Here is a 12386-nt window from a genome sequence, read left to right on the forward strand (position 1 = left end):
CTTCTCATGTGCCAACTCCAGCATTCCCAGAGTTTCTGGGATCGAGAGCCACCTGGATAACATCCCCAGATGCGGGCATGCTTTTTCCCCCCACTTTGGCTTCAGAGTAGGGAGCGCCTTTTGCTATGGTGGTGCGGAGGACTGCGTATGTCCTCGTCCTTCAGTTGCCCTTTTTGGCAGTCAAGACAGTCTTGACAGAGGTGCTTCAGCCAGGAGTATCCCACCTGAGCTGCTCCTTCTATTTAATGAAGCCCTCACAGATGTCCTGGTCCATACTCCACACAGGGTCTCCTTTGAACAGGACTGTTGCCCTAGCGGACCCAAGTTTTGTCACACAACTTACCACCCTTGAAAGTTTGGTGGTCCAGGTTTCTACCGCCTATGTCTACCTTGGTGCGTTCCCTTCTGCTTCTCCAGATAGGGAATCCAAGAGGCTAGAGACACTTGGGAAGATGTTTTCTTCTAGCAGGCTGGCTTTGCGGTCTATGAGCACTGCATGCCTTTTGGGCAGATACTCCCAGGCTCAGTGGGATACAGTTATGCAAGTGCTTCCTCTGGTCCCGGAGGAAGCCCAGGCCTACACTCTTCCAAGCGGTAGGGCTTATCTTCCCCCTGCGCCATCCCAGTCCACTTTTTCCCCCTTCTGTTTTCGGAAGGGGCTGCCAGCTGTGCCATTTCCCAGCCACTGTGCTGCGCATGCTCCCTAGCCCCTGTGTGGTGAAGGGTGCGATATCTACAAGCCACATGGATGAGACAGCCAGAGGTTGTGTCTGTCCACCACCCCTCCCACAGCTGCAGCCTTCAAACCCTCTAAATCTGCCCTTATATCATCACAGGCACCCAGTTGGTGGCAGGATATGTCATTACCTGTGCCACCGCAATCCATAGCATCGGACAGGTGGGTTTTGCACTTAGTCGGAAAGGGCTGATCCCTCCCCTTCCTTACTACTCTCTGACCCCCTCCCCCCCATGCCACCACTCAAGGCAGGCTGACAGAGGATCAGCTTTTTCTTCTCCACAAGAAAGTTTCAGCTCTCTTGGCCATGGGTGCCACGGAGAGAGTCCTGACACAAGAAGTAATTCTACTTTCTGGTGCCCAAGAAGCAGTGAGACCTTCATCCTATCCTCGGCCTGCGGCCCCTCAACAACTAACTCAAGAAAGAGAAATTCAAAATGCTCAACTTGGCGCAGGTTCTATCTTCCCAAGAGACTGGATTGTGGCATTGGACTTGGAGGATGCATAAGTTAATGTTCACAACCTTCCAGCCCACAGATGTTACCTAGAGTTCAGTCAGCCATGCACATTTTCAGTTTGCAGCGCTCCCTTTATGCTTGTCCAGTGCTCTTTGGTGTTCACCAAGGTGATGGTAGTGGTTGCAGCTCATTTGCAGGGATCAGAAATGTCAGTCTTCCTCCATCTCGACGACTGGCTGTTGAAGGCGAGCTTGCCCCAGGCTGTCGTCTCATACCTACAGGCTATGATGAGCCTCCTGCATTTGATGAGTTTCACTATAAATGTGCCAATGTCACACCTGACTCTCTTTCAGATGCTCCCTTTCATCGGAGCTGTTCTGGACACAGGGCAGTTTTGGGCTTATCCTCCAGAGTGGCGAGTCCAGAATATTCAGGCTATGATACTGATGGTTTCAGCCTCTATCCTGGATTTTAGTGAGACACTCTGAAGCGGCTGAGACTTATGACATCCTGCTGGTCACAAATAAGCATTGGCATATGTGGGCTCTGCAGTGGGAACTGAAGTTACAGTGGGCACAGCATCAGGAGAATCTCTGACATGGTCCAGATCTCGGAGGGAACTGCAAAAAGCCTGTAGTGGTGGCTGATAAATCACTATTGGGTCAGCGGCATAGCGCTGTCTCTTCCCCAACCAGATCTCACAGTAATGACGGTTGAGTCATTCCAGGGTTTGAGAGGCCATCTGGGAAAGGTAGAGATCAGAGGACTCTGGTCTCTGGCAAAATCCGGACTCCACATAAATCTGCTGGAGTTGCAGGGGACCCGACAAGCATTGAAGGCCTTTCTACCTTCAGTCAAGGGGAGGCAGGCACACGTTAGCGGACAACACCATCACCATTCACTGCAACAAACAGGGTGAGGTTGTGGACCCTATAATCAAGAGGCCCTGCGTCTCTGGACATGGCTGAAACAGCTGGACGAAACGCTGAATGCCAGGGCGGACAAATCCAGCCACAGATGCTTAGCAGATCAGAAATGACTTCTCCATTTAGAAGTGACACAAGGTCTCTTTGAGCGGTGGGGAGAGACTTGGTGAGATCTGTTTGCCTCCGCTGAGAATACGCAATGTCGTCAGTTTTGCGCTCTGGAGTTTCCAAGGCGGCTGTGACACTTTTTGTCTAGAGGGGCGCTCAGACCTCTTCTATGACTTTCTGCCCTATCCACTCCTACCAGAGATCTCAATAAGATCAAGAATGACCAGGCCCAAGTCATCCTTGTGGCACCAGATTAGGCACAGAGTCTGGTCTCTCAAGCTAAAGAACATGGCAATTTGTCCTTCCATCAGACTGCCCCTTCGGTAGGATCTTCTGTTGCAGCAGCAGGGGAGTTTCTCCACCCGAACCTGTCCAGGCTCCACCTTGCGTGAAGATTGAGTGACAGCAGGTGACAGCCTTTGACCTTCCTCCCAAAGTCTGTGATGTTATCTTGGCAGCCAAACTTTCCTCCAGTAAGAACGTATATACCTGCAGTTGGAATAAATTTGTGGCTTGGTGTTCCGACTTGGTGTTCCGACAGAAATGTTTATCCCCTCTTTCTCAGGTTCTTCTATTCATTCTATCTCTTGCAGTATGAAAGGTTATCTTTCTGCTGTCTCTGAAGTCCTCAGATTGCCTGATCAACCCTTGTAGGGAAATGCCTCCCTTGGCATGGTTACCCCCTAACGCAGTGGTTCCCAAACTTTTTTGATCCCCGGCTCCTTTGACCTATTGGCTGTGTTGGCCACGGCTCCCCGTTATGTTACTTTTTTTGGCGGGTGGGGGAACGTAATCCCAGCCTGTACCTGTACCTACACTATTTACCGTTTGTCTTCTTTATTCTCTCCTTCACGTTGCTGAAAACCATTTATTGGAAACTATTTTTGTTATAGGGATATTATTAATGGTACTTTGGCGCCCTCCGCTGGTCAAATAATTAATGCAGGGTGTTTTTTTCCAATACCACGAGGAAAAGCTACCGATTCAAAGCACCTCCGAGTGGTTTCCAGACTGTGTGTGGCGCCCCTGGCTAGTTTTGACGGCGCACCAGGGAGCCGCGGCGCACAGTTTGGGAACCACTGCCCTAACGTTTTGCCTTTTGTTAATGCTAGTATGATTGAAAGTGTGCTGGAATCCTGCTAACCAGACCCCAGCACCAGTGTTCTTTCCCTAAACTGTACCTATGTTCCCACAATTGGCACAGCCCTGGCACACAGATAAGTCCCTTGTAGCTGCTATCCCTGGTACCAAGGGCCCTGCCGCCAGGGAAGGTCTCTAAGGGCTGCAGCATGTATTATGCCACCCCTCACTCAGCACATGCACACTGCCTCGCAGCTTGTGTGTGCTGGTGGGGAGAAAATGACTAAGTCGACATAACACTCCCCTCAGAGGGCCATGCCCTCAACCCACTGCCTGTGGCATAGGTAAAGTCACCCACTCTAGCAGGCCTACCAGCCCTAAGGCAGGATGCACTACACCACAGGTGAGGGCATAGTTGCTTGAGCACTATGCCCCTACAGTGTCTAAGCCAAACCTTAGACATTGTAAGTGCAGGGTAGCCATAAGAGTATATGGTCTGTGAGTCTCAATTACGAACTCCACAGTTCCATAATGGCTACACTGAAATCTGGGAAGTTTGGTATCAAACTTCTCAGCACAATAAATCCACACTGATGCCAGTGTGGGATTTATTGAAAAATGCACTCAGAGGGCATCTTAGAGATGCCCCCTGTATACCAGTCCAAACACCAGTGTTAGGCTGACCAGTTCCTGCCACAACCAGACGAGTTTCTGGCCACATGGGGTGAGCGCCTTTGTCACTCTGTGGCCAAGAACAAAGCCTGTAATGGGTGGAGGTGCTTCTCATCTCCACCTGCAGAAACTGTAACTCCTGGTGGTGAGTCTCAAAGGCTCATGCCTTTTGTTACAGCACCCTAGGGCATCCCAGCTAGTGGAGAGGCCCGTCCCTCTGGACACAGCCCCCACTTTTGGCAGCAATGCTGGAGGAGATAATGAGAAAAAATAGGAGTCACCACCCACCAGTCAGGACAGCTCCTAAGGTGTCCTGAGTTGAGGTGACCCCTGCCTTAAGAAATCCTCCATCTTGGTTTTGGCGGATTCCACTAATAGGAATAGGGATGTGCCCCCCTCCCCTCGGGGAGGTGGCACAAAGAGGGTGTAGCCACCCTCCAGGACAGTAGCCAGCGATGCATACAGTGGGACCAGTGACCTCTGAGGACTCAGAGGACTGACCTGCACTTAAAGGACCTATAACCTCCCGAGGACAGCAGCTCTGTCCAGAAACAACTACAAAACAGCAACAAGAAACCAAGTTTAAAGACTCTCACTTCCTGCCAGAAGCGTGAGTCTTCACACACTGCACCCGACTCCCCCGGCTTGAGTTCAGAAGAACCAACACCGCAGAGAGGACCCCAAGGCGACTCCAACGACGTGGACACCCTGTTTCGACCTTGCTGCACCCCCACAGCAATGCCTGCAGAGAGGATCCAGAGGCTCCCCCTGACTGCGAGAGGATGCAGACGTTCCCCCTGACCGCGACTACCTGGTAACAAAGGAACCCGACGCCTGGACCAAGCACTGCCCCCTCAGCCCCCAGGACCGAGAGGCACCACCTACCAGTGCAGGAGTGACCAGCAGGCGGACCTCATCCTAGCCCAGTCGGTGGCTGGCCCTAGAAGCCCTCGGGCCCCTCCATTGCTTTCAATACAAAACCCAAAACCTACTTGGCACACTGCGGCCGGCCACCCCTGTGCTGCTGAGGGTGTTTTGTGTGCTTGTGTGTGTCCCCACCAGTGCTCTACAAAAAAAACCCTGGTCTGCTCCCCGAGGGCGCAGAAACTTACCTGCTAGCAGACTGGAACCGGAGCACCCCTGTTCTCCATAGGCGCCTATGTGTTTTGGTCCCTCCTTTGACCGCTGCACCTCTGCACCTGAGCGATCCTGTGTTGCTGGTGCGGTGGCTTTGGGATTGCCTTGAATCCCCAATGGTGGGCTGCCTGTTCCCAGGACACTGACCGTGTAAGTGCTTTACGTACCTGAAAAGCTAACTATTACTTACCTCCCCCAGCAGCTGTTTTTTGCACTGTGTCCACTTTTAAAATAGCTTATTGCCATTTTAACTAAAATTGTATGTACTGCGGTTTTAAATCAGTTCTCTACTTACCTGTGTGAAGTACCTTGCATTGTATGTACTTACCTCAAATCTTGAATCTTGTGGTTCTAAAATAAATTAAGAAAATATATTTTTCTATTCAAAAACTGTTGGCCTTGACTTAAGTCTGAGTGTGTGTTCCTCATTTATTGCCTGTCTGTGTAGAACAAATGCTTAACATTACCCTCTGATAAGCCTACTTCTCGAACTCACTACCACAAAATAGAGCATTAGTATTATTTAATTTTGCCACTATCAACCTCTAAGCGGAACCCTTGGACTCTGTGCACACCATCTCTCAGTTTGAGATAGTATATACAGAGCCAGCTTCCTACAACCCTCTTTTCAAATCTTACTGTTCATAGGTTCTTGAAAGGTTTAGTTCTTTTTTCCCCCTTCTCCTCTTATCATGCCTCAGTGGGACTTAAATCTGGTGCTCACATTTTTAATTTGCTCTCCCTTTGAACCTCTTCACAATTTTCCCCTGTTGTTACTCATCATCATAATGGCTTTCCTTATGGCCATAACATCTGCCTAACAAGTTAGCGAACTACAGGGCTTTTCGTCCAAGCTACCCTATTCATTCATTCTGAGAAAGTGGTGCTTTGCATGTGGGCCTCTTTTCTTCCGAAGTTGGTGTGACCCTTTCATGTAGGTCAGTCCATCACCTTGCCTACTTTCTATGCTCCCCCTTACCGTGCCAAGGATGAGGAGCATCTCCATCAGCTAGATACAAAGTAAATGTTATTCTACCTTGACCGTACATGGGAATTACAGGTGGATGATTAACTTTTCTTTGGTCACGTTGGAGCTAAAAAGGGTCGTGGTGTGCAGAAAGGGACTATTTCCTGATGGATTGTGCATGTGGATTAAAATCTACAATGTAATGGCGAAGAAGCAATACCTTGAGGGCTTGCCACCTTCCACCATAACCAAAGCTGCAATCACTGTTAACACGTGGAGTTCCAGTCCTGGTTATCTGCCCGGCAGTATTTTGGGCCTCTCTGCATATATTTACTAAGCACCACGTTCGTTGGCATGTGTAGCTGCAGATACACATGCTGTGCACATCCCGCCATCTAGTGTTGGGCTCGGAGTGTTACAAGTTGTTTTTCTTCGAAGAAGTCTTTTTCGAGTCACGAGATCGAGGGACTCCTCCCCTTCTGGCTCCATTGTGCATGGGCGTCGACTCCATCTTAGATTGTTTTCTTTCCGCCATCGGGCTCGGACGTGTTCCTTTTTGCTCCGCTTTTCGGTTCGGAAAGTTAGTTAAAATCTCTGAAAATTTGACGGTATTGTTTGCGTTCGGTATCGGGTTAGTTACCACAGATCGACACTGAATTTGGAAGAGCTCCGGTGGCCCTTCGGGGTTTTCGATTCCCCGGCGGGGCCTGGTCGGCCCGACCACGTGCGTCAAGGCTAATGGAACGGACCCCATTCCGCTTCTGCCCCGAATGTCACAACAAGTATCCTTATACAGATCAGCATCTGGTCTGTAATTTGTGTTTGTCTCCAGAACACAAAGAGGATACCTGTGAGGCCTGTCGAGCGTTTCGGTCGAGGAAGACGTTAAGAGACCGAAGAGCAAGAAGACTACAAATGGCGTCGGCGCCGACAGGACAACGACACTTGGTGGAAGAGGAAGAAACTTTCTCCATTGCGGATTCGGACTCGGACGAGGTCGGTCCCGAACAGACGCCGAAAACCGTGAGTAGGACGTCAAAACACAAAACTCACGGGAAAACCGCTAAAGCCCAGGGGACGCCACCGCCAGCAGGCCACGGCTTAACCCGAAAAATAGGTGACGGACCATCGGCACCGAAAAAGGGCATGCATGTGTCGAAGTCATCCGACTCCGGTCGAGATACCGGCACAGAGCAGGCTCGACACCGGGTCAGAGCAATCTCTACACCGAGAGGGCGGCACCTAAATGAGTCGGCATCGAGAGATCAGTATGCCGAAAATAAAAAGTGTCTTCGGAGCCTGAAAAAGACTGCCGAAAAAGTTTCCATACCGAAACATCCGGCCTCTGAACTGAAATCAAGTTCCTACACCGAGGAACAGGGCCTGTCCTCACAGATGCAAGGATACAGATTCGGACAGGAACTAGAGGCAGGGGAGCCAGATTACACTCCAAGAAGGCTCCACGTTCAAAAGGACACAGGGAAGATCAGTACTCTCCCTCCAATACGAATGAAAAGAAAACTTGCCTTCCAAGAGAAAGACAAGCAGCCACAGGCAAAGGTGGCAAGACAAGTGACTCCACCACCATCTCCAACGCTCACCACAACCATCACCTGTAGACACTCCACCAATGATGCAGTCCCCAGCTCATACAGGGATGAGTCAGGATGATCCTGACGCATGGGATCTTTATGATGCGCCTGTATCAGATAACAGTCCCGACTGTTATCCAGCGAGACCATCAGCACCTGAGGACAGCACTGCCTACACACAGGTGATGTCAAGAGCAGCTGCGTTTCATAATGTCACCCTGCACGCAGAACCTATATAGGATGACTTTCTCTTTAATACACTGTTGTCCACGCATAGCCAGTACCAAAGTCTCCCTATGTTACCAGGCATGCTCAAACACTCCAAACAAGTGTTTCAGGAGCCTGTGAAGGGCAGGGCCATAACTCCAAGGGTGGAGAAAAAGTACAAAGCGCCACCAACAGACCCTGTGTACATCACGCAGCAATTAACACCAGACTCAGTGGTAGTAGGGGCAGCTCGTAAAAGGGCAAACTCACACACCTCATGAGATGCCCTACCTCCAGACAAAGTTGCAAGTTTGACGCAGAAGGGAAAAGGGTTGCGGCACAGGCAGCCAACCAATGACGCATTGCCAACTCACAGGCATTGCTGGCGAGATATGATAGGGCTCATTGGGATGAAATGGAACATTTCATAGAACACCTGCCCAAAGAGTTCCAAAAAAGAGCACAACAAGTGGTGGAGGAAGGCCAGAGTATCTCAGACAATCAGATACGTTCAGCAATGGATGCAGCCGACACAGCTGCTAGGACTGTAAATACAGCAGTGACCATACGGAGGCATGCATGGCTAAGAACCTCAGGATTCAAGCCGGAAATACAACAAGCGGCCCTTAATATGCCCTTTAACGGACAGCAGTTGTTTGGGCCGGAGGTGGACACTGCTATCGGAAAACTTAAAAAGGACACAGATACGGCCAAAGCCATGGGCGCACTCTACTCCCCACAGAGCAGAGGCACATTTCGGAAAACACATTTTCGAGGAGGGTTTCGGGGACAGAGCACAGAACCCTCACAAACAAGACCCACTTATCAACGTCCATATCAGCGGGGAGGTTTTCGGGGACAATACAGAGGAGGACAGTTCCCAAAGAGTAGAGTGAAGTTCCAGAGTCCCAAAACTCCACAAAATAAACAGTGACTTCAACGTCACAAATCCCCAACACATGACACCAGTGGGGGGGGGGGGGGGAGACTAACCAATTTCTACAACTGGGAAGAAATAACAGACACGTGGGTCCTAGCCATTATCCAGCATGGTTATTGCATAGAATTTCTACAATTCCCTCCAAATGCCCCACCGAAAACACACATGTCCAAACACATGGATCTCTTACAACTGGAGGTACAAGCGTTGTTGCAAAAAGAGGCAATAGAGCTAGTACCAATTCATCAGAAAGGAGCAGGAGTTTACTCCCTGTACTTTCTCATACCCAAAAAGACAAAACTCTAAGACCTATACTAGATCTCAGAACATTAAACATATACATCAAATCAGATCACTTTCACATGGTGACACTGCAAGACTTGATCCCATACCTCAAACCACAAGACTACATGACCACACTAGACCTCAAGGATGCGTATTTCCATATACCTATACATCCTTCTCACAGAAAGTACTTAAGGTTTGTAGTCCAAGGGGTACATTACCAGTTCAAAGTGTTACCATTCGGGATAACAACTGCGCCAAGAGTTTTTACAAAATGCCTGGCAGTAGTGGCAGCTCATATCAGAAGGCAGCAAATACATGTGTTCCCGTACCTAGACGATTGGTTAATCAAAACCAATACGCAAGAACGGTGTTCACAACACACAAAGTATGTCATAGAAACCCTTCACAAGCTAGGTTTCTCACTCAACTACAACAAATCACACCTACTGCCATGTCAAATACAACAAAACTTAGGAGCAACAATCAACACAATGAAAGGGATTGCCACTCCAAGTACTCAAAGGGTACAGGCATTTCAAAATGAAATACAAGCCATGCACCCAAAACAAAATGTACAGGTAAAATTAGTGATGAAACTACTAGGCATGATGTCCTCATGCAGAGCCATTGTCCCGAACGCAAGATTGCACATGCGGCCCCTACAACAGTGCCTAGCATCACAATGGTCACAAGAACAGGGTCAACTTCAAGATCTAGTGTTGATAGACCGCCAAACATACACCTCGCTTCAATGGTGGAACACTATAAATTTAAACAGAGGGCGGCCTTTTCAAGACCCAGTGCCTCAATACGTAATCACAACGGATGCCTCCATGATAGGGTGGGGAGCACACCTCAACCAACACAGCATCCAAGGACAATGGGACACTCAGCAGAGACAGCTTCACATAAATCACTTAGAATTATTAGCAGTATTTCTAGCGCTGAAAGCATTTCAACCTATAATAACCCACAAACACATTCTTGTCAAAACAGACAACATGACAACGATGTATTATCTGAACAAACAGGGAGGAACACACTCGACGCAGTTGTCTCTTGGCACAGAAAATATGGCATTGGGCGCTTCACAACCATATTCGTCTAATAGCGCAGTTCATACCTGGAATTCAAAACCAGTTAGCAGACAATCTCTCTCGGGATCACCAACAGATCCACGAATGGGAAATTCATCCCCAAATACTAAAGACTTACTTCCAAAGGTGGGGAAACCCGCAAATAGACCTATTTGCAACAAAAGAAAACGCAAAATGCCAAAACTTCGCATCCAGGTACCCACAGGCTCACTCTCAGGGCAATGCGTTATGGATGAGTTGGTCAGGGATGTTTGCATACGCTTTTCCCCCTCTCCCACTCCTTCCATATCTAGTAAACAATGTGAGTCAAAACAAACTCATACTAATAGCACCAACTTGGGCACGACAACCTTGGTACTCAACACTACTAGACCTCTCAGTAGTGCCCCATATCAAACTACCAAACAGACCAGATCTGTTAACTCAACACAAACAGATCAGACACCCAAATCCAGCATCGCTGAATCTAGCAATTTGGCTCCTGAAGTCTTAGAATTCGGGCATCTAGACCTTACACAGGAATGTATGGAGGTCATTAAACAAGCTAGAAAACCAACCACAAGACATTGCTATGCAAATAAGTGGAAAAGATTTGTTTATTACTGCCATAATAATCAAGTTCAACCACTACACGCATCTGCTAAAGACATCGTAAGCTACCTACTCCACTTACAAAAGTCAAAGTTACCTTTTTCATCCATTAAAATACATCTTACCGCAATTTCAGCTTATCTGCAAAATACGCGCTCAACTTCATTATTCAGGATCCCAGTCATAAAAGCATTTATGGAGGGTCTGAAAAGAATGATCCCACCAAGAACACCACCAGTTCCTTCGTGGAACCTCAACATTGTCTTAACACGACTTATGGGTCCACCTTTTGAATTCATGCACTCATGTGAGATACAGTACTTAACATGGAAAGTAGCATTTCTGATAGCTATCACATCTCTCAGAAGAATAAGTGAAATACAAGCATTTACTATACAAGAACCCTTTATTCAGATACATAAACATAAAGTAGTTCTGCGAACAAATCCAAAATTCTTACCTAAGGTCATATCACCGTTCCACTTAAATCAGACAGTGGAACTCCCAGTATTCTTTCCAGAACCAGATTCTGTAGCTGAGAGAGCATTACATACATTAGACATTAATAGGGCACTAATGTACTACATAGATAGAACAAAACAAAACAATTGTTTGTTGCATTCCAAAAACCTCATACAGGGAATCCAATATCCAAACAAGGCATTGCCAGATGGATAGTTAAATGTATTCAAACCTGTTATATAAAAGCAAAAAGAGAACTGCCTATTACACCAAAGGCACACTCAACTAGAAAGAAAGGTGCTACCATGGCCTTTCTAGGAAACATAACAATGACTGAAATCTGTAAGGCAGCCACATGGTCTACGCCTCATACATTTACCAAGCATTACTGTGTGGATGTGTTAACAACACAGCAAGCCACGGTAGGACAAGCAGTATTACGGACTTTATTTAAAACAACTTCAACTCCTACAGGCTGAACCACCGCTTTTGGGGAGATAACTTCTTACTAGTCTATGCACAGCATGTGTATCTGCAGCTACACATGCCAACAAACTGAAAATGTCACTTACCCAGTATACATCTGTTCGTGGCATGAGACGCTGCAGATTCGCATGCGCCTTCCCACCTCCCCGGGAGCCTGTAGCGGTTTTAAGTTGAGAAAAAAAATTAGACTTGTACATTTGTAAAAATCACTTTTAAACACATGTACATACATATTTACTCCATTGCATGGGCACTATTACTATATACACAACTCCTACCTCACCCTCTGCGGGGAAAACAATCTAAGATGGAGTCGATGCCCATGCGCAATGGAGCCGAAAGGGGAGGAGTCCCTCGATCTCGTGACTCGAAAAAGACTTCTTCGAAGAAAAACAACTTGTAACACTCCGAGCCCAACACTAGATGGCGGGATGTGCACAGCATGTGAATCTGCAGCGTCTCATGCCACGGACAGATGTACACTGGGTAAGTGACATTTTCCTTCCCTGACAGTCTGGTCCATTGTGACAAGCATTTTGCCTGTTTAGCCCTACAGGATTTCCTAGTCGAAAAGTGGTATGCAGACCCACCTACGAGAATGGTATTGCTGGGTGTCAGTTCTAAGGTAAGGCAGCTGCA

The 12386-nt window shown here is 48.0% G+C and overlaps 1 protein-coding gene across 17 annotated transcripts in view; it reads left to right on the forward strand.

The window, feature by feature from the left end:
- Positions 1 to 12386, forward strand: part of NIPBL (NIPBL cohesin loading factor) — a 1341000-nt gene that overhangs the window by 461538 nt on the left and 867076 nt on the right. The gene's annotated exons all lie outside the window — the stretch shown is intronic.

This window comes from Pleurodeles waltl, chromosome 1_1 (assembly GCF_031143425.1).
Source record: "Pleurodeles waltl isolate 20211129_DDA chromosome 1_1, aPleWal1.hap1.20221129, whole genome shotgun sequence".
Taxonomy (NCBI): domain Eukaryota; kingdom Metazoa; phylum Chordata; class Amphibia; order Caudata; family Salamandridae; genus Pleurodeles; species Pleurodeles waltl.